At 48.7% G+C, this 19,227-nt stretch overlaps 39 non-coding genes across 39 annotated transcripts; 13 read left to right on the forward strand and 26 right to left on the reverse strand.

The window, feature by feature from the left end:
• Positions 1 to 610: 610 nt before the first annotated feature.
• Positions 611 to 683, reverse strand: trnar-ucg. Its single transcript has one exon. It is a non-coding gene; the product is annotated as a tRNA-Arg (tRNA).
• Positions 684 to 890: 207 nt separating this feature from the next.
• On the reverse strand, positions 891 to 964 carry trnai-aau. Its single transcript has one exon. It is a non-coding gene; the product is annotated as a tRNA-Ile (tRNA).
• Positions 965 to 1,076: 112 nt separating this feature from the next.
• On the forward strand, positions 1,077 to 1,149 carry trnaa-agc. Its single transcript has one exon. It is a non-coding gene; the product is annotated as a tRNA-Ala (tRNA).
• A 904-nt stretch (positions 1,150 to 2,053) lies between these two features.
• trnar-ucg lies at positions 2,054 to 2,126 on the reverse strand. Its single transcript has one exon. It is a non-coding gene; the product is annotated as a tRNA-Arg (tRNA).
• Positions 2,127 to 2,333: 207 nt separating this feature from the next.
• Positions 2,334 to 2,407, reverse strand: trnai-aau. Its single transcript has one exon. It is a non-coding gene; the product is annotated as a tRNA-Ile (tRNA).
• Positions 2,408 to 2,519: 112 nt separating this feature from the next.
• trnaa-agc lies at positions 2,520 to 2,592 on the forward strand. The gene has a single exon. It is a non-coding gene; the product is annotated as a tRNA-Ala (tRNA).
• Positions 2,593 to 3,496: 904 nt separating this feature from the next.
• On the reverse strand, positions 3,497 to 3,569 carry trnar-ucg. Its single transcript has one exon. It is a non-coding gene; the product is annotated as a tRNA-Arg (tRNA).
• Positions 3,570 to 3,776: 207 nt separating this feature from the next.
• Positions 3,777 to 3,850, reverse strand: trnai-aau. The gene has a single exon. It is a non-coding gene; the product is annotated as a tRNA-Ile (tRNA).
• Positions 3,851 to 3,962: 112 nt separating this feature from the next.
• On the forward strand, positions 3,963 to 4,035 carry trnaa-agc. Its single transcript has one exon. It is a non-coding gene; the product is annotated as a tRNA-Ala (tRNA).
• Positions 4,036 to 4,939: 904 nt separating this feature from the next.
• Positions 4,940 to 5,012, reverse strand: trnar-ucg. The gene has a single exon. It is a non-coding gene; the product is annotated as a tRNA-Arg (tRNA).
• A 207-nt stretch (positions 5,013 to 5,219) lies between these two features.
• Positions 5,220 to 5,293, reverse strand: trnai-aau. Its single transcript has one exon. It is a non-coding gene; the product is annotated as a tRNA-Ile (tRNA).
• Positions 5,294 to 5,405: 112 nt separating this feature from the next.
• On the forward strand, positions 5,406 to 5,478 carry trnaa-agc. Its single transcript has one exon. It is a non-coding gene; the product is annotated as a tRNA-Ala (tRNA).
• Positions 5,479 to 6,382: 904 nt separating this feature from the next.
• Positions 6,383 to 6,455, reverse strand: trnar-ucg. Its single transcript has one exon. It is a non-coding gene; the product is annotated as a tRNA-Arg (tRNA).
• A 207-nt stretch (positions 6,456 to 6,662) lies between these two features.
• trnai-aau lies at positions 6,663 to 6,736 on the reverse strand. Its single transcript has one exon. It is a non-coding gene; the product is annotated as a tRNA-Ile (tRNA).
• Positions 6,737 to 6,848: 112 nt separating this feature from the next.
• Positions 6,849 to 6,921, forward strand: trnaa-agc. The gene has a single exon. It is a non-coding gene; the product is annotated as a tRNA-Ala (tRNA).
• A 904-nt stretch (positions 6,922 to 7,825) lies between these two features.
• Positions 7,826 to 7,898, reverse strand: trnar-ucg. Its single transcript has one exon. It is a non-coding gene; the product is annotated as a tRNA-Arg (tRNA).
• A 207-nt stretch (positions 7,899 to 8,105) lies between these two features.
• trnai-aau lies at positions 8,106 to 8,179 on the reverse strand. Its single transcript has one exon. It is a non-coding gene; the product is annotated as a tRNA-Ile (tRNA).
• Positions 8,180 to 8,291: 112 nt separating this feature from the next.
• On the forward strand, positions 8,292 to 8,364 carry trnaa-agc. Its single transcript has one exon. It is a non-coding gene; the product is annotated as a tRNA-Ala (tRNA).
• A 904-nt stretch (positions 8,365 to 9,268) lies between these two features.
• Positions 9,269 to 9,341, reverse strand: trnar-ucg. Its single transcript has one exon. It is a non-coding gene; the product is annotated as a tRNA-Arg (tRNA).
• Positions 9,342 to 9,548: 207 nt separating this feature from the next.
• On the reverse strand, positions 9,549 to 9,622 carry trnai-aau. The gene has a single exon. It is a non-coding gene; the product is annotated as a tRNA-Ile (tRNA).
• A 112-nt stretch (positions 9,623 to 9,734) lies between these two features.
• Positions 9,735 to 9,807, forward strand: trnaa-agc. The gene has a single exon. It is a non-coding gene; the product is annotated as a tRNA-Ala (tRNA).
• Positions 9,808 to 10,711: 904 nt separating this feature from the next.
• On the reverse strand, positions 10,712 to 10,784 carry trnar-ucg. Its single transcript has one exon. It is a non-coding gene; the product is annotated as a tRNA-Arg (tRNA).
• A 207-nt stretch (positions 10,785 to 10,991) lies between these two features.
• Positions 10,992 to 11,065, reverse strand: trnai-aau. Its single transcript has one exon. It is a non-coding gene; the product is annotated as a tRNA-Ile (tRNA).
• Positions 11,066 to 11,177: 112 nt separating this feature from the next.
• On the forward strand, positions 11,178 to 11,250 carry trnaa-agc. Its single transcript has one exon. It is a non-coding gene; the product is annotated as a tRNA-Ala (tRNA).
• A 904-nt stretch (positions 11,251 to 12,154) lies between these two features.
• Positions 12,155 to 12,227, reverse strand: trnar-ucg. Its single transcript has one exon. It is a non-coding gene; the product is annotated as a tRNA-Arg (tRNA).
• A 207-nt stretch (positions 12,228 to 12,434) lies between these two features.
• Positions 12,435 to 12,508, reverse strand: trnai-aau. Its single transcript has one exon. It is a non-coding gene; the product is annotated as a tRNA-Ile (tRNA).
• A 112-nt stretch (positions 12,509 to 12,620) lies between these two features.
• On the forward strand, positions 12,621 to 12,693 carry trnaa-agc. The gene has a single exon. It is a non-coding gene; the product is annotated as a tRNA-Ala (tRNA).
• Positions 12,694 to 13,597: 904 nt separating this feature from the next.
• Positions 13,598 to 13,670, reverse strand: trnar-ucg. Its single transcript has one exon. It is a non-coding gene; the product is annotated as a tRNA-Arg (tRNA).
• A 207-nt stretch (positions 13,671 to 13,877) lies between these two features.
• Positions 13,878 to 13,951, reverse strand: trnai-aau. Its single transcript has one exon. It is a non-coding gene; the product is annotated as a tRNA-Ile (tRNA).
• Positions 13,952 to 14,063: 112 nt separating this feature from the next.
• trnaa-agc lies at positions 14,064 to 14,136 on the forward strand. The gene has a single exon. It is a non-coding gene; the product is annotated as a tRNA-Ala (tRNA).
• Positions 14,137 to 15,040: 904 nt separating this feature from the next.
• trnar-ucg lies at positions 15,041 to 15,113 on the reverse strand. Its single transcript has one exon. It is a non-coding gene; the product is annotated as a tRNA-Arg (tRNA).
• A 207-nt stretch (positions 15,114 to 15,320) lies between these two features.
• On the reverse strand, positions 15,321 to 15,394 carry trnai-aau. Its single transcript has one exon. It is a non-coding gene; the product is annotated as a tRNA-Ile (tRNA).
• A 112-nt stretch (positions 15,395 to 15,506) lies between these two features.
• trnaa-agc lies at positions 15,507 to 15,579 on the forward strand. Its single transcript has one exon. It is a non-coding gene; the product is annotated as a tRNA-Ala (tRNA).
• A 904-nt stretch (positions 15,580 to 16,483) lies between these two features.
• Positions 16,484 to 16,556, reverse strand: trnar-ucg. Its single transcript has one exon. It is a non-coding gene; the product is annotated as a tRNA-Arg (tRNA).
• A 207-nt stretch (positions 16,557 to 16,763) lies between these two features.
• trnai-aau lies at positions 16,764 to 16,837 on the reverse strand. The gene has a single exon. It is a non-coding gene; the product is annotated as a tRNA-Ile (tRNA).
• Positions 16,838 to 16,949: 112 nt separating this feature from the next.
• Positions 16,950 to 17,022, forward strand: trnaa-agc. Its single transcript has one exon. It is a non-coding gene; the product is annotated as a tRNA-Ala (tRNA).
• A 904-nt stretch (positions 17,023 to 17,926) lies between these two features.
• trnar-ucg lies at positions 17,927 to 17,999 on the reverse strand. The gene has a single exon. It is a non-coding gene; the product is annotated as a tRNA-Arg (tRNA).
• Positions 18,000 to 18,206: 207 nt separating this feature from the next.
• Positions 18,207 to 18,280, reverse strand: trnai-aau. The gene has a single exon. It is a non-coding gene; the product is annotated as a tRNA-Ile (tRNA).
• A 112-nt stretch (positions 18,281 to 18,392) lies between these two features.
• trnaa-agc lies at positions 18,393 to 18,465 on the forward strand. Its single transcript has one exon. It is a non-coding gene; the product is annotated as a tRNA-Ala (tRNA).
• The last annotated feature ends 762 nt before the right edge of the window (positions 18,466 to 19,227 follow it).

A 19,227-nucleotide genomic window follows, 5' to 3' on the forward strand; every position in this document is an offset into this window, starting at 1 on the left:
TGCACGAGACATACAGTATGTCAATGGGGAAAACCAGTCACTAACTTCATTGGAAATCTTCAGCACCTGGTGAATACTTCCCCAGGTGGCACCTCCAGAGGGGAATTAGCTCAAATGGTAGAGCGCTCGCTTTGCATGTGAGAGGCAGCGGGATCGACGCCCGCATTCTCCATTCCCGTTTCTTCTTTGGTGTAAAATGGGTCTTTGCCCTGAAAGTCAATGTCGCAGCATCGTGAAGTCAACGCTGTGCATCCGAATCTTCATGGCAGGAAACACACAATGCCTTGATTCGAAGGAACTGACGTAAAGCAGGATTCCTCCAGAGCGTTACTCCTGCCGATTGTGCTCATAATAAGCAGAGCAAGGGTGCCGAATTCTTACGGGGACACCCTCTGACACAAATGTTGATCACAGAGAAGACATATTTCCTCTAAGTTCCTAAAGCTTTCACCACACACCTTTTGTAATCTCCTGCATCTCTGTGACCGCTAGTAGTTTTGACCCATAGTCAGCCACGTCGCATTGCCTGATGTCCAATGTTCACAGCCTCTCATGGGGATTTTCTTTACTCAACAGACACATACGCGAATCCGACAGAAGTGGGGGCATCCAACCACGAAGGGATTCGAACCCTCAATCTTCTGATCCGAAGTCAGACGCCTTGTCCTTTAGGCCACGTGGTCACGTGGACAGGGGCGAGTACATTTCAACGGGGCTACGTTGGTAGTAGTCTAGAGTAAGAAGGAGCTGGACTTTGGACGTGAAGCTTTCGTGTGAGACAATGTGGCACTGTTGGTCAACCCATGGGTTGGGAACAGTGGGAGGTTTACGTCAACTTTCTTTCCATCTGTAGGCGGCGCAAGGACTTGTGCCTTTACAACAACAGTTCCTGGCCAGTACAGGGATCGAACCTGTGACCTTGGCGTTATTAGCACCACGCTCTAACCAGCTGAGCTAACTGGCCTGCTGCTGCTGAGAGTCCTCTTACAACCACGTCCCTTATACAAAGACAGGGAAGCAATTGCTTTCGAGTATTTTGCGACCTGTTGGCACCTCTCTCGTAATCTTCTTTAAGAGGGGAATTAGCTCAAATGGTAGAGCGCTCGCTTAGCATGCGAGAGGTAGCGGGATCGATGCCCGCATTCTCCATTACCTTCTTTTCTGTGGAGCCAGACAGCATCCACTGCTTTTTGTTTGGAGGCTGATGTCCCACAATCACGCCATTACAAAAGGATATTGTGTTGTGTCACCACGACACTTTCTTGATGAGGAACATAACTATGCCTGACCTTCTGGAGGACATTTACCTTCTGTTCTCAGGCAGCTTTTGCCTTTTCATAATCATCTGGTTGAAAACTTTGAATGCTCACAGTTGGTGAACCTAACTCTACGCTTTAGTCCTCTGAGCCCACGGGCGTGGCCAAGAACTTCTCAGGAAAATACTGCACGAGACATACAGTATGTCAATGGGGAAAACCAGTCACTAACTTCATTGGAAATCTTCAGCACCTGGTGAATACTTCCCCAGGTGGCACCTCCAGAGGGGAATTAGCTCAAATGGTAGAGCGCTCGCTTTGCATGTGAGAGGCAGCGGGATCGACGCCCGCATTCTCCATTCCCGTTTCTTCTTTGGTGTAAAATGGGTCTTTGCCCTGAAAGTCAATGTCGCAGCATCGTGAAGTCAACGCTGTGCATCCGAATCTTCATGGCAGGAAACACACAATGCCTTGATTCGAAGGAACTGACGTAAAGCAGGATTCCTCCAGAGCGTTACTCCTGCCGATTGTGCTCATAATAAGCAGAGCAAGGGTGCCGAATTCTTACGGGGACACCCTCTGACACAAATGTTGATCACAGAGAAGACATATTTCCTCTAAGTTCCTAAAGCTTTCACCACACACCTTTTGTAATCTCCTGCATCTCTGTGACCGCTAGTAGTTTTGACCCATAGTCAGCCACGTCGCATTGCTTGATGTCCAATGTTCACAGCCTCTCATGGGGATTTTCTTTACTCAACAGACACATACGCGAATCCGACAGAAGTGGGGGCATCCAACCACGAAGGGATTCGAACCCTCAATCTTCTGATCCGAAGTCAGACGCCTTGTCCTTTAGGCCACGTGGTCACGTGGACAGGGGCGAGTACATTTCAACGGGGCTACGTTGGTAGTAGTCTAGAGTAAGAAGGAGCTGGACTTTGGACGTGAAGCTTTCGTGTGAGACAATGTGGCACTGTTGGTCAACCCATGGGTTGGGAACAGTGGGAGGTTTACGTCAACTTTCTTTCCATCTGTAGGCGGCGCAAGGACTTGTGCCTTTACAACAACAGTTGCTGGCCAGTACAGGGATCGAACCTGTGACCTTGGCGTTATTAGCACCACGCTCTAACCAGCTGAGCTAACTGGCCTGCTGCTGCTGAGAGTCCTCTTACAACCTCGTCCCTTATACAAAGACAGGGAAGCAATTGCTTTCGAGTATTTTGCGACCTGTTGGCACCTCTCTCGTAATCTTCTTTAAGAGGGGAATTAGCTCAAATGGTAGAGCGCTCGCTTAGCATGCGAGAGGTAGCGGGATCGATGCCCGCATTCTCCATTACCTTCTTTTCTGTGGAGCCAGACAGCATCCACTGCTTTTTGTTTGGAGGCTGATGTCCCACAATCACGCCATTACAAAAGGATATTGTGTTGTGTCACCACGATACTTTCTTGATGAGGAACATAACTATGCCTGACCTTCTGGAGGACATTTACCTTCTGTTCTCAGGCAGCTTTTGCCTTTTCATAATCATCTGGTTGAAAACTTTGAATGCTCACAGTTGGTGAACCTAACTCTACGCTTTAGTCCTCTGAGCCCACGGGCGTGGCCAAGAACTTCTCAGGAAAATACTGCACGAGACATACAGTATGTCAATGGGGAAAACCAGTCACTAACTTCATTGGAAATCTTCAGCACCTGGTGAATACTTCCGCAGGTGGCACCTCCAGAGGGGAATTAGCTCAAATGGTAGAGCGCTCGCTTTGCATGTGAGAGGCAGCGGGATCGACGCCCGCATTCTCCATTCCCGTTTCTTCTTTGGTGTAAAATGGGTCTTTGCCCTGAAAGTCAATGTCGCAGCATCGTGAAGTCAACGCTGTGCATCCGAATCTTCATGGCAGGAAACACACAATGCCTTGATTCGAAGGAACTGACGTAAAGCAGGATTCCTCCAGAGCGTTACTCCTGCCGATTGTGCTCATAATAAGCAGAGCAAGGGTGCCGAATTCTTACGGGGACACCCTCTGACACAAATGTTGATCACAGAGAAGACATATTTCCTCTAAGTTCCTAAAGCTTTCACCACACACCTTTTGTAATCTCCTGCATCTCTGTGACCGCTAGTAGTTTTGACCCATAGTCAGCCACGTCGCATTGCTTGATGTCCAATGTTCACAGCCTCTCATGGGGATTTTCTTTACTCAACAGACACATACGCGAATCCGACAGAAGTGGGGGCATCCAACCACGAAGGGATTCGAACCCTCAATCTTCTGATCCGAAGTCAGACGCCTTGTCCTTTAGGCCACGTGGTCACGTGGACAGGGGCGAGTACATTTCAACGGGGCTACGTTGGTAGTAGTCTAGAGTAAGAAGGAGCTGGACTTTGGACGTGAAGCTTTCGTGTGAGACAATGTGGCACTGTTGGTCAACCCATGGGTTGGGAACAGTGGGAGGTTTACGTCAACTTTCTTTCCATCTGTAGGCGGCGCAAGGACTTGTGCCTTTACAACAACAGTTCCTGGCCAGTACAGGGATCGAACCTGTGACCTTGGCGTTATTAGCACCACGCTCTAACCAGCTGAGCTAACTGGCCTGCTGCTGCTGAGAGTCCTCTTACAACCACGTCCCTTATACAAAGACAGGGAAGCAATTGCTTTCGAGTATTTTGCGACCTGTTGGCACCTCTCTCGTAATCTTCTTTAAGAGGGGAATTAGCTCAAATGGTAGAGCGCTCGCTTAGCATGCGAGAGGTAGCGGGATCGATGCCCGCATTCTCCATTACCTTCTTTTCTGTGGAGCCAGACAGCATCCACTGCTTTTTGTTTGGAGGCTGATGTCCCACAATCACGCCATTACAAAAGGATATTGTGTTGTGTCACCACGACACTTTCTTGATGAGGAACATAACTATGCCTGACCTTCTGGAGGACATTTACCTTCTGTTCTCAGGCAGCTTTTGCCTTTTCATAATCATCTGGTTGAAAACTTTGAATGCTCACAGTTGGTGAACCTAACTCTACGCTTTAGTCCTCTGAGCCCACGGGCGTGGCCAAGAACTTCTCAGGAAAATACTGCACGAGACATACAGTATGTCAATGGGGAAAACCAGTCACTAACTTCATTGGAAATCTTCAGCACCTGGTGAATACTTCCGCAGGTGGCACCTCCAGAGGGGAATTAGCTCAAATGGTAGAGCGCTCGCTTTGCATGTGAGAGGCAGCGGGATCGACGCCCGCATTCTCCATTCCCGTTTCTTCTTTGGTGTAAAATGGGTCTTTGCCCTGAAAGTCAATGTCGCAGCATCGTGAAGTCAACGCTGTGCATCCGAATCTTCATGGCAGGAAACACACAATGCCTTGATTCGAAGGAACTGACGTAAAGCAGGATTCCTCCAGAGCGTTACTCCTGCCGATTGTGCTCATAATAAGCAGAGCAAGGGTGCCGAATTCTTACGGGGACACCCTCTGACACAAATGTTGATCACAGAGAAGACATATTTCCTCTAAGTTCCTAAAGCTTTCACCACACACCTTTTGTAATCTCCTGCATCTCTGTGACCGCTAGTAGTTTTGACCCATAGTCAGCCACGTCGCATTGCTTGATGTCCAATGTTCACAGCCTCTCATGGGGATTTTCTTTACTCAACAGACACATACGCGAATCCGACAGAAGTGGGGGCATCCAACCACGAAGGGATTCGAACCCTCAATCTTCTGATCCGAAGTCAGACGCCTTGTCCTTTAGGCCACGTGGTCACGTGGACAGGGGCGAGTACATTTCAACGGGGCTACGTTGGTAGTAGTCTAGAGTAAGAAGGAGCTGGACTTTGGACGTGAAGCTTTCGTGTGAGACAATGTGGCACTGTTGGTCAACCCATGGGTTGGGAACAGTGGGAGGTTTACGTCAACTTTCTTTCCATCTGTAGGCGGCGCAAGGACTTGTGCCTTTACAACAACAGTTCCTGGCCAGTACAGGGATCGAACCTGTGACCTTGGCGTTATTAGCACCACGCTCTAACCAGCTGAGCTAACTGGCCTGCTGCTGCTGAGAGTCCTCTTACAACCACGTCCCTTATACAAAGACAGGGAAGCAATTGCTTTCGAGTATTTTGCGACCTGTTGGCACCTCTCTCGTAATCTTCTTTAAGAGGGGAATTAGCTCAAATGGTAGAGCGCTCGCTTAGCATGCGAGAGGTAGCGGGATCGATGCCCGCATTCTCCATTACCTTCTTTTCTGTGGAGCCAGACAGCATCCACTGCTTTTTGTTTGGAGGCTGATGTCCCACAATCACGCCATTACAAAAGGATATTGTGTTGTGTCACCACGACACTTTCTTGATGAGGAACATAACTATGCCTGACCTTCTGGAGGACATTTACCTTCTGTTCTCAGGCAGCTTTTGCCTTTTCATAATCATCTGGTTGAAAACTTTGAATGCTCACAGTTGGTGAACCTAACTCTACGCTTTAGTCCTCTGAGCCCACGGGCGTGGCCAAGAACTTCTCAGGAAAATACTGCACGAGACATACAGTATGTCAATGGGGAAAACCAGTCACTAACTTCATTGGAAATCTTCAGCACCTGGTGAATACTTCCCCAGGTGGCACCTCCAGAGGGGAATTAGCTCAAATGGTAGAGCGCTCGCTTTGCATGTGAGAGGCAGCGGGATCGACGCCCGCATTCTCCATTCCCGTTTCTTCTTTGGTGTAAAATGGGTCTTTGCCCTGAAAGTCAATGTCGCAGCATCGTGAAGTCAACGCTGTGCATCCGAATCTTCATGGCAGGAAACACACAATGCCTTGATTCGAAGGAACTGACGTAAAGCAGGATTCCTCCAGAGCGTTACTCCTGCCGATTGTGCTCATAATAAGCAGAGCAAGGGTGCCGAATTCTTACGGGGACACCCTCTGACACAAATGTTGATCACAGAGAAGACATATTTCCTCTAAGTTCCTAAAGCTTTCACCACACACCTTTTGTAATCTCCTGCATCTCTGTGACCGCTAGTAGTTTTGACCCATAGTCAGCCACGTCGCATTGCTTGATGTCCAATGTTCACAGCCTCTCATGGGGATTTTCTTTACTCAACAGACACATACGCGAATCCGACAGAAGTGGGGGCATCCAACCACGAAGGGATTCGAACCCTCAATCTTCTGATCCGAAGTCAGACGCCTTGTCCTTTAGGCCACGTGGTCACGTGGACAGGGGCGAGTACATTTCAACGGGGCTACGTTGGTAGTAGTCTAGAGTAAGAAGGAGCTGGACTTTGGACGTGAAGCTTTCGTGTGAGACAATGTGGCACTGTTGGTCAACCCATGGGTTGGGAACAGTGGGAGGTTTACGTCAACTTTCTTTCCATCTGTAGGCGGCGCAAGGACTTGTGCCTTTACAACAACAGTTCCTGGCCAGTACAGGGATCGAACCTGTGACCTTGGCGTTATTAGCACCACGCTCTAACCAGCTGAGCTAACTGGCCTGCTGCTGCTGAGAGTCCTCTTACAACCACGTCCCTTATACAAAGACAGGGAAGCAATTGCTTTCGAGTATTTTGCGACCTGTTGGCACCTCTCTCGTAATCTTCTTTAAGAGGGGAATTAGCTCAAATGGTAGAGCGCTCGCTTAGCATGCGAGAGGTAGCGGGATCGATGCCCGCATTCTCCATTACCTTCTTTTCTGTGGAGCCAGACAGCATCCACTGCTTTTTGTTTGGAGGCTGATGTCCCACAATCACGCCATTACAAAAGGATATTGTGTTGTGTCACCACGATACTTTCTTGATGAGGAACATAACTATGCCTGACCTTCTGGAGGACATTTACCTTCTGTTCTCAGGCAGCTTTTGCCTTTTCATAATCATCTGGTTGAAAACTTTGAATGCTCACAGTTGGTGAACCTAACTCTACGCTTTAGTCCTCTGAGCCCACGGGCGTGGCCAAGAACTTCTCAGGAAAATACTGCACGAGACATACAGTATGTCAATGGGGAAAACCAGTCACTAACTTCATTGGAAATCTTCAGCACCTGGTGAATACTTCCCCAGGTGGCACCTCCAGAGGGGAATTAGCTCAAATGGTAGAGCGCTCGCTTTGCATGTGAGAGGCAGCGGGATCGACGCCCGCATTCTCCATTCCCGTTTCTTCTTTGGTGTAAAATGGGTCTTTGCCCTGAAAGTCAATGTCGCAGCATCGTGAAGTCAACGCTGTGCATCCGAATCTTCATGGCAGGAAACACACAATGCCTTGATTCGAAGGAACTGACGTAAAGCAGGATTCCTCCAGAGCGTTACTCCTGCCGATTGTGCTCATAATAAGCAGAGCAAGGGTGCCGAATTCTTACGGGGACACCCTCTGACACAAATGTTGATCACAGAGAAGACATATTTCCTCTAAGTTCCTAAAGCTTTCACCACACACCTTTTGTAATCTCCTGCATCTCTGTGACCGCTAGTAGTTTTGACCCATAGTCAGCCACGTCGCATTGCCTGATGTCCAATGTTCACAGCCTCTCATGGGGATTTTCTTTACTCAACAGACACATACGCGAATCCGACAGAAGTGGGGGCATCCAACCACGAAGGGATTCGAACCCTCAATCTTCTGATCCGAAGTCAGACGCCTTGTCCTTTAGGCCACGTGGTCACGTGGACAGGGGCGAGTACATTTCAACGGGGCTACGTTGGTAGTAGTCTAGAGTAAGAAGGAGCTGGACTTTGGACGTGAAGCTTTCGTGTGAGACAATGTGGCACTGTTGGTCAACCCATGGGTTGGGAACAGTGGGAGGTTTACGTCAACTTTCTTTCCATCTGTAGGCGGCGCAAGGACTTGTGCCTTTACAACAACAGTTCCTGGCCAGTACAGGGATCGAACCTGTGACCTTGGCGTTATTAGCACCACGCTCTAACCAGCTGAGCTAACTGGCCTGCTGCTGCTGAGAGTCCTCTTACAACCACGTCCCTTATACAAAGACAGGGAAGCAATTGCTTTCGAGTATTTTGCGACCTGTTGGCACCTCTCTCGTAATCTTCTTTAAGAGGGGAATTAGCTCAAATGGTAGAGCGCTCGCTTAGCATGCGAGAGGTAGCGGGATCGATGCCCGCATTCTCCATTACCTTCTTTTCTGTGGAGCCAGACAGCATCCACTGCTTTTTGTTTGGAGGCTGATGTCCCACAATCACGCCATTACAAAAGGATATTGTGTTGTGTCACCACGACACTTTCTTGATGAGGAACATAACTATGCCTGACCTTCTGGAGGACATTTACCTTCTGTTCTCAGGCAGCTTTTGCCTTTTCATAATCATCTGGTTGAAAACTTTGAATGCTCACAGTTGGTGAACCTAACTCTACGCTTTAGTCCTCTGAGCCCACGGGCGTGGCCAAGAACTTCTCAGGAAAATACTGCACGAGACATACAGTATGTCAATGGGGAAAACCAGTCACTAACTTCATTGGAAATCTTCAGCACCTGGTGAATACTTCCCCAGGTGGCACCTCCAGAGGGGAATTAGCTCAAATGGTAGAGCGCTCGCTTTGCATGTGAGAGGCAGCGGGATCGACGCCCGCATTCTCCATTCCCGTTTCTTCTTTGGTGTAAAATGGGTCTTTGCCCTGAAAGTCAATGTCGCAGCATCGTGAAGTCAACGCTGTGCATCCGAATCTTCATGGCAGGAAACACACAATGCCTTGATTCGAAGGAACTGACGTAAAGCAGGATTCCTCCAGAGCGTTACTCCTGCCGATTGTGCTCATAATAAGCAGAGCAAGGGTGCCGAATTCTTACGGGGACACCCTCTGACACAAATGTTGATCACAGAGAAGACATATTTCCTCTAAGTTCCTAAAGCTTTCACCACACACCTTTTGTAATCTCCTGCATCTCTGTGACCGCTAGTAGTTTTGACCCATAGTCAGCCACGTCGCATTGCTTGATGTCCAATGTTCACAGCCTCTCATGGGGATTTTCTTTACTCAACAGACACATACGCGAATCCGACAGAAGTGGGGGCATCCAACCACGAAGGGATTCGAACCCTCAATCTTCTGATCCGAAGTCAGACGCCTTGTCCTTTAGGCCACGTGGTCACGTGGACAGGGGCGAGTACATTTCAACGGGGCTACGTTGGTAGTAGTCTAGAGTAAGAAGGAGCTGGACTTTGGACGTGAAGCTTTCGTGTGAGACAATGTGGCACTGTTGGTCAACCCATGGGTTGGGAACAGTGGGAGGTTTACGTCAACTTTCTTTCCATCTGTAGGCGGCGCAAGGACTTGTGCCTTTACAACAACAGTTCCTGGCCAGTACAGGGATCGAACCTGTGACCTTGGCGTTATTAGCACCACGCTCTAACCAGCTGAGCTAACTGGCCTGCTGCTGCTGAGAGTCCTCTTACAACCACGTCCCTTATACAAAGACAGGGAAGCAATTGCTTTCGAGTATTTTGCGACCTGTTGGCACCTCTCTCGTAATCTTCTTTAAGAGGGGAATTAGCTCAAATGGTAGAGCGCTCGCTTAGCATGCGAGAGGTAGCGGGATCGATGCCCGCATTCTCCATTACCTTCTTTTCTGTGGAGCCAGACAGCATCCACTGCTTTTTGTTTGGAGGCTGATGTCCCACAATCACGCCATTACAAAAGGATATTGTGTTGTGTCACCACGATACTTTCTTGATGAGGAACATAACTATGCCTGACCTTCTGGAGGACATTTACCTTCTGTTCTCAGGCAGCTTTTGCCTTTTCATAATCATCTGGTTGAAAACTTTGAATGCTCACAGTTGGTGAACCTAACTCTACGCTTTAGTCCTCTGAGCCCACGGGCGTGGCCAAGAACTTCTCAGGAAAATACTGCACGAGACATACAGTATGTCAATGGGGAAAACCAGTCACTAACTTCATTGGAAATCTTCAGCACCTGGTGAATACTTCCCCAGGTGGCACCTCCAGAGGGGAATTAGCTCAAATGGTAGAGCGCTCGCTTTGCATGTGAGAGGCAGCGGGATCGACGCCCGCATTCTCCATTCCCGTTTCTTCTTTGGTGTAAAATGGGTCTTTGCCCTGAAAGTCAATGTCGCAGCATCGTGAAGTCAACGCTGTGCATCCGAATCTTCATGGCAGGAAACACACAATGCCTTGATTCGAAGGAACTGACGTAAAGCAGGATTCCTCCAGAGCGTTACTCCTGCCGATTGTGCTCATAATAAGCAGAGCAAGGGTGCCGAATTCTTACGGGGACACCCTCTGACACAAATGTTGATCACAGAGAAGACATATTTCCTCTAAGTTCCTAAAGCTTTCACCACACACCTTTTGTAATCTCCTGCATCTCTGTGACCGCTAGTAGTTTTGACCCATAGTCAGCCACATCGCATTGCCTGATGTCCAATGTTCACAGCCTCTCATGGGGATTTTCTTTACTCAACAGACACATACGCGAATCCGACAGAAGTGGGGGCATCCAACCACGAAGGGATTCGAACCCTCAATCTTCTGATCCGAAGTCAGACGCCTTGTCCTTTAGGCCACGTGGTCACGTGGACAGGGGCGAGTACATTTCAACGGGGCTACGTTGGTAGTAGTCTAGAGTAAGAAGGAGCTGGACTTTGGACGTGAAGCTTTCGTGTGAGACAATGTGGCACTGTTGGTCAACCCATGGGTTGGGAACAGTGGGAGGTTTACGTCAACTTTCTTTCCATCTGTAGGCGGCGCAAGGACTTGTGCCTTTACAACAACAGTTCCTGGCCAGTACAGGGATCGAACCTGTGACCTTGGCGTTATTAGCACCACGCTCTAACCAGCTGAGCTAACTGGCCTGCTGCTGCTGAGAGTCCTCTTACAACCACGTCCCTTATACAAAGACAGGGAAGCAATTGCTTTCGAGTATTTTGCGACCTGTTGGCACCTCTCTCGTAATCTTCTTTAAGAGGGGAATTAGCTCAAATGGTAGAGCGCTCGCTTAGCATGCGAGAGGTAGCGGGATCGATGCCCGCATTCTCCATTACCTTCTTTTCTGTGGAGCCAGACAGCATCCACTGCTTTTTGTTTGGAGGCTGATGTCCCACAATCACGCCATTACAAAAGGATATTGTGTTGTGTCACCACGATACTTTCTTGATGAGGAACATAACTATGCCTGACCTTCTGGAGGACATTTACCTTCTGTTCTCAGGCAGCTTTTGCCTTTTCATAATCATCTGGTTGAAAACTTTGAATGCTCACAGTTGGTGAACCTAACTCTACGCTTTAGTCCTCTGAGCCCACGGGCGTGGCCAAGAACTTCTCAGGAAAATACTGCACGAGACATACAGTATGTCAATGGGGAAAACCAGTCACTAACTTCATTGGAAATCTTCAGCACCTGGTGAATACTTCCCCAGGTGGCACCTCCAGAGGGGAATTAGCTCAAATGGTAGAGCGCTCGCTTTGCATGTGAGAGGCAGCGGGATCGACGCCCGCATTCTCCATTCCCGTTTCTTCTTTGGTGTAAAATGGGTCTTTGCCCTGAAAGTCAATGTCGCAGCATCGTGAAGTCAACGCTGTGCATCCGAATCTTCATGGCAGGAAACACACAATGCCTTGATTCGAAGGAACTGACGTAAAGCAGGATTCCTCCAGAGCGTTACTCCTGCCGATTGTGCTCATAATAAGCAGAGCAAGGGTGCCGAATTCTTACGGGGACACCCTCTGACACAAATGTTGATCACAGAGAAGACATATTTCCTCTAAGTTCCTAAAGCTTTCACCACACACCTTTTGTAATCTCCTGCATCTCTGTGACCGCTAGTAGTTTTGACCCATAGTCAGCCACGTCGCATTGCTTGATGTCCAATGTTCACAGCCTCTCATGGGGATTTTCTTTACTCAACAGACACATACGCGAATCCGACAGAAGTGGGGGCATCCAACCACGAAGGGATTCGAACCCTCAATCTTCTGATCCGAAGTCAGACGCCTTGTCCTTTAGGCCACGTGGTCACGTGGACAGGGGCGAGTACATTTCAACGGGGCTACGTTGGTAGTAGTCTAGAGTAAGAAGGAGCTGGACTTTGGACGTGAAGCTTTCGTGTGAGACAATGTGGCACTGTTGGTCAACCCATGGGTTGGGAACAGTGGGAGGTTTACGTCAACTTTCTTTCCATCTGTAGGCGGCGCAAGGACTTGTGCCTTTACAACAACAGTTCCTGGCCAGTACAGGGATCGAACCTGTGACCTTGGCGTTATTAGCACCACGCTCTAACCAGCTGAGCTAACTGGCCTGCTGCTGCTGAGAGTCCTCTTACAACCACGTCCCTTATACAAAGACAGGGAAGCAATTGCTTTCGAGTATTTTGCGACCTGTTGGCACCTCTCTCGTAATCTTCTTTAAGAGGGGAATTAGCTCAAATGGTAGAGCGCTCGCTTAGCATGCGAGAGGTAGCGGGATCGATGCCCGCATTCTCCATTACCTTCTTTTCTGTGGAGCCAGACAGCATCCACTGCTTTTTGTTTGGAGGCTGATGTCCCACAATCACGCCATTACAAAAGGATATTGTGTTGTGTCACCACGATACTTTCTTGATGAGGAACATAACTATGCCTGACCTTCTGGAGGACATTTACCTTCTGTTCTCAGGCAGCTTTTGCCTTTTCATAATCATCTGGTTGAAAACTTTGAATGCTCACAGTTGGTGAACCTAACTCTACGCTTTAGTCCTCTGAGCCCACGGGCGTGGCCAAGAACTTCTCAGGAAAATACTGCACGAGACATACAGTATGTCAATGGGGAAAACCAGTCACTAACTTCATTGGAAATCTTCAGCACCTGGTGAATACTTCCCCAGGTGGCACCTCCAGAGGGGAATTAGCTCAAATGGTAGAGCGCTCGCTTTGCATGTGAGAGGCAGCGGGATCGACGCCCGCATTCTCCATTCCCGTTTCTTCTTTGGTGTAAAATGGGTCTTTGCCCTGAAAGTCAATGTCGCAGCATCGTGAAGTCAACGCTGTGCATCCGAATCTTCATGGCAGGAAACACACAATGCCTTGATTCGAAGGAACTGACGTAAAGCAGGATTCCTCCAGAGCGTTACTCCTGCCGATTGTGCTCATAATAAGCAGAGCAAGGGTGCCGAATTCTTACGGGGACACCCTCTGACACAAATGTTGATCACAGAGAAGACATATTTCCTCTAAGTTCCTAAAGCTTTCACCACACACCTTTTGTAATCTCCTGCATCTCTGTGACCGCTAGTAGTTTTGACCCATAGTCAGCCACGTCGCATTGCCTGATGTCCAATGTTCACAGCCTCTCATGGGGATTTTCTTTACTCAACAGACACATACGCGAATCCGACAGAAGTGGGGGCATCCAACCACGAAGGGATTCGAACCCTCAATCTTCTGATCCGAAGTCAGACGCCTTGTCCTTTAGGCCACGTGGTCACGTGGACAGGGGCGAGTACATTTCAACGGGGCTACGTTGGTAGTAGTCTAGAGTAAGAAGGAGCTGGACTTTGGACGTGAAGCTTTCGTGTGAGACAATGTGGCACTGTTGGTCAACCCATGGGTTGGGAACAGTGGGAGGTTTACGTCAACTTTCTTTCCATCTGTAGGCGGCGCAAGGACTTGTGCCTTTACAACAACAGTTCCTGGCCAGTACAGGGATCGAACCTGTGACCTTGGCGTTATTAGCACCACGCTCTAACCAGCTGAGCTAACTGGCCTGCTGCTGCTGAGAGTCCTCTTACAACCACGTCCCTTATACAAAGACAGGGAAGCAATTGCTTTCGAGTATTTTGCGACCTGTTGGCACCTCTCTCGTAATCTTCTTTAAGAGGGGAATTAGCTCAAATGGTAGAGCGCTCGCTTAGCATGCGAGAGGTAGCGGGATCGATGCCCGCATTCTCCATTACCTTCTTTTCTGTGGAGCCAGACAGCATCCACTGCTTTTTGTTTGGAGGCTGATGTCCCACAATCACGCCATTACAAAAGGATATTGTGTTGTGTCACCACGATACTTTCTTGATGAGGAACATAACTATGCCTGACCTTCTGGAGGACATTTACCTTCTGTTCTCAGGCAGCTTTTGCCTTTTCATAATCATCTGGTTGAAAACTTTGAATGCTCACAGTTGGTGAACCTAACTCTACGCTTTAGTCCTCTGAGCCCACGGGCGTGGCCAAGAACTTCTCAGGAAAATACTGCACGAGACATACAGTATGTCAATGGGGAAAACCAGTCACTAACTTCATTGGAAATCTTCAGCACCTGGTGAATACTTCCCCAGGTGGCACCTCCAGAGGGGAATTAGCTCAAATGGTAGAGCGCTCGCTTTGCATGTGAGAGGCAGCGGGATCGACGCCCGCATTCTCCATTCCCGTTTCTTCTTTGGTGTAAAATGGGTCTTTGCCCTGAAAGTCAATGTCGCAGCATCGTGAAGTCAACGCTGTGCATCCGAATCTTCATGGCAGGAAACACACAATGCCTTGATTCGAAGGAACTGACGTAAAGCAGGATTCCTCCAGAGCGTTACTCCTGCCGATTGTGCTCATAATAAGCAGAGCAAGGGTGCCGAATTCTTACGGGGACACCCTCTGACACAAATGTTGATCACAGAGAAGACATATTTCCTCTAAGTTCCTAAAGCTTTCACCACACACCTTTTGTAATCTCCTGCATCTCTGTGACCGCTAGTAGTTTTGACCCATAGTCAGCCACGTCGCATTGCCTGATGTCCAATGTTCACAGCCTCTCATGGGGATTTTCTTTACTCAACAGACACATACGCGAATCCGACAGAAGTGGGGGCATCCAACCACGAAGGGATTCGAACCCTCAATCTTCTGATCCGAAGTCAGACGCCTTGTCCTTTAGGCCACGTGGTCACGTGGACAGGGGCGAGTACATTTCAACGGGGCTACGTTGGTAGTAGTCTAGAGTAAGAAGGAGCTGGACTTTGGACGTGAAGCTTTCGTGTGAGACAATGTGGCACTGTTGGTCAACCCATGGGTTGGGAACAGTGGGAGGTTTACGTCAACTTTCTTTCCATCTGTAGGCGGCGCAAGGACTTGTGCCTTTACAACAACAGTTCCTGGCCAGTACAGGGATCGAACCTGTGACCTTGGCGTTATTAGCACCACGCTCTAACCAGCTGAGCTAACTGGCCTGCTGCTGCTGAGAGTCCTCTTACAACCACGTCCCTTATACAAAGACAGGGAAGCAATTGCTTTCGAGTATTTTGCGACCTGTTGGCACCTCTCTCGTAATCTTCTTTAAGAGGGGAATTAGCTCAAATGGTAGAGCGCTCGCTTAGCATGCGAGAGGTAGCGGGATCGATGCCCGCATTCTCCATTACCTTCTTTTCTGTGGAGCCAGACAGCATCCACTGCTTTTTGTTTGGAGGCTGATGTCCCACAATCACGCCATTACAAAAGGATATTGTGTTGTGTCACCACGATACTTTCTTGATGAGGAACATAACTATGCCTGACCTTCTGGAGGACATTTACCTTCTGTTCTCAGGCAGCTTTTGCCTTTTCATAATCATCTGGTTGAAAACTTTGAATGCTCACAGTTGGTGAACCTAACTCTACGCTTTAGTCCTCTGAGCCCACGGGCGTGGCCAAGAACTTCTCAGGAAAATACTGCACGAGACATACAGTATGTCAATGGGGAAAACCAGTCACTAACTTCATTGGAAATCTTCAGCACCTGGTGAATACTTCCCCAGGTGGCACCTCCAGAGGGGAATTAGCTCAAATGGTAGAGCGCTCGCTTTGCATGTGAGAGGCAGCGGGATCGACGCCCGCATTCTCCATTCCCGTTTCTTCTTTGGTGTAAAATGGGTCTTTGCCCTGAAAGTCAATGTCGCAGCATCGTGAAGTCAACGCTGTGCATCCGAATCTTCATGGCAGGAAACACACAATGCCTTGATTCGAAGGAACTGACGTAAAGCAGGATTCCTCCAGAGCGTTACTCCTGCCGATTGTGCTCATAATAAGCAGAGCAAGGGTGCCGAATTCTTACGGGGACACCCTCTGACACAAATGTTGATCACAGAGAAGACATATTTCCTCTAAGTTCCTAAAGCTTTCACCACACACCTTTTGTAATCTCCTGCATCTCTGTGACCGCTAGTAGTTTTGACCCATAGTCAGCCACGTCGCATTGCCTGATGTCCAATGTTCACAGCCTCTCATGGGGATTTTCTTTACTCAACAGACACATACGCGAATCCGACAGAAGTGGGGGCATCCAACCACGAAGGGATTCGAACCCTCAATCTTCTGATCCGAAGTCAGACGCCTTGTCCTTTAGGCCACGTGGTCACGTGGACAGGGACGAGTACATTTCAACGGGGCTACGTTGGTAGTAGTCTAGAGTAAGAAGGAGCTGGACTTTGGACGTGAAGCTTTCGTGTGAGACAATGTGGCACTGTTGGTCAACCCATGGGTTGGGAACAGTGGGAGGTTTACGTCAACTTTCTTTCCATCTGTAGGCGGCGCAAGGACTTGTGCCTTTACAACAACAGTTCCTGGCCAGTACAGGGATCGAACCTGTGACCTTGGCGTTATTAGCACCACGCTCTAACCAGCTGAGCTAACTGGCCTGCTGCTGCTGAGAGTCCTCTTACAACCACGTCCCTTATACAAAGACAGGGAAGCAATTGCTTTCGAGTATTTTGCGACCTGTTGGCACCTCTCTCGTAATCTTCTTTAAGAGGGGAATTAGCTCAAATGGTAGAGCGCTCGCTTAGCATGCGAGAGGTAGCGGGATCGATGCCCGCATTCTCCATTACCTTCTTTTCTGTGGAGCCAGACAGCATCCACTGCTTTTTGTTTGGAGGCTGATGTCCCACAATCACGCCATTACAAAAGGATATTGTGTTGTGTCACCACGATACTTTCTTGATGAGGAACATAACTATGCCTGACCTTCTGGAGGACATTTACCTTCTGTTCTCAGGCAGCTTTTGCCTTTTCATAATCATCTGGTTGAAAACTTTGAATGCTCACAGTTGGTGAACCTAACTCTACGCTTTAGTCCTCTGAGCCCACGGGCGTGGCCAAGAACTTCTCAGGAAAATACTGCACGAGACATACAGTATGTCAATGGGGAAAACCAGTCACTAACTTCATTGGAAATCTTCAGCACCTGGTGAATACTTCCCCAGGTGGCACCTCCAGAGGGGAATTAGCTCAAATGGTAGAGCGCTCGCTTTGCATGTGAGAGGCAGCGGGATCGACGCCCGCATTCTCCATTCCCGTTTCTTCTTTGGTGTAAAATGGGTCTTTGCCCTGAAAGTCAATGTCGCAGCATCGTGAAGTCAACGCTGTGCATCCGAATCTTCATGGCAGGAAACACACAATGCCTTGATTCGAAGGAACTGACGTAAAGCAGGATTCCTCCAGAGCGTTACTCCTGCCGATTGTGCTCATAATAAGCAGAGCAAGGGTGCCGAATTCTTACGGGGACACCCTCTGACACAAATGTTGATCACAGAGAAGACATATTTCCTCTAAGTTCCTAAAGCTTTCACCACACACCTTTTGTAATCTCCTGCATCTCTGTGACCGCTAGTAGTTTTGACCCATAGTCAGCCACGTCGCATTGCTTGATGTCCAATGTTCACAGCCTCTCATGGGGATTTTCTTTACTCAACAGACACATACGCGAATCCGACAGAAGTGGGGGCATCCAACCACGAAGGGATTCGAACCCTCAATCTTCTGATCCGAAGTCAGACGCCTTGTCCTTTAGGCCACGTGGTCACGTGGACAGGGACGAGTACATTTCAACGGGGCTACGTTGGTAGTAGTCTAGAGTAAGAAGGAGCTGGACTTTGGACGTGAAGCTTTCGTGTGAGACAATGTGGCACTGTTGGTCAACCCATGGGTTGGGAACAGTGGGAGGTTTACGTCAACTTTCTTTCCATCTGTAGGCGGCGCAAGGACTTGTGCCTTTACAGCAACAGTTCCTGGCCAGTACAGGGATCGAACCTGTGACCTTGGCGTTATTAGCACCACGCTCTAACCAGCTGAGCTAACTGGCCTGCTGCTGCTGAGAGTCCTCTTACAACCACGTCCCTTATACAAAGACAGGGAAGCAATTGCTTTCGAGTATTTTGCGACCTGTTGGCACCTCTCTCGTAATCTTCTTTAAGAGGGGAATTAGCTCAAATGGTAGAGCGCTCGCTTAGCATGCGAGAGGTAGCGGGATCGATGCCCGCATTCTCCATTACCTTCTTTTCTGTGGAGCCAGACAGCATCCACTGCTTTTTGTTTGGAGGCTGATGTCCCACAATCACGCCATTACAAAAGGATATTGTGTTGTGTCACCACGATACTTTCTTGATGAGGAACATAACTATGCCTGACCTTCTGGAGGACATTTACCTTCTGTTCTCAGGCAGCTTTTGCCTTTTCATAATCATCTGGTTGAAAACTTTGAATGCTCACAGTTGGTGAACCTAACTCTACGCTTTAGTCCTCTGAGCCCACGGGCGTGGCCAAGAACTTCTCAGGAAAATACTGCACGAGACATACAGTATGTCAATGGGGAAAACCAGTCACTAACTTCATTGGAAATCTTCAGCACCTGGTGAATACTTCCCCAGGTGGCACCTCCAGAGGGGAATTAGCTCAAATGGTAGAGCGCTCGCTTTGCATGTGAGAGGCAGCGGGATCGACGCCCGCATTCTCCATTCCCGTTTCTTCTTTGGTGTAAAATGGGTCTTTGCCCTGAAAGTCAATGTCGCAGCATCGTGAAGTCAACGCTGTGCATCCGAATCTTCATGGCAGGAAACACACAATGCCTTGATTCGAAGGAACTGACGTAAAGCAGGATTCCTCCAGAGCGTTACTCCTGCCGATTGTGCTCATAATAAGCAGAGCAAGGGTGCCGAATTCTTACGGGGACACCCTCTGACACAAATGTTGATCACAGAGAAGACATATTTCCTCTAAGTTCCTAAAGCTTTCACCACACACCTTTTGTAAT

Source organism: Thunnus albacares, chromosome 6, assembly GCF_914725855.1.
Source record: "Thunnus albacares chromosome 6, fThuAlb1.1, whole genome shotgun sequence".
Taxonomy (NCBI): Eukaryota; Metazoa; Chordata; class Actinopteri; order Scombriformes; family Scombridae; genus Thunnus; species Thunnus albacares.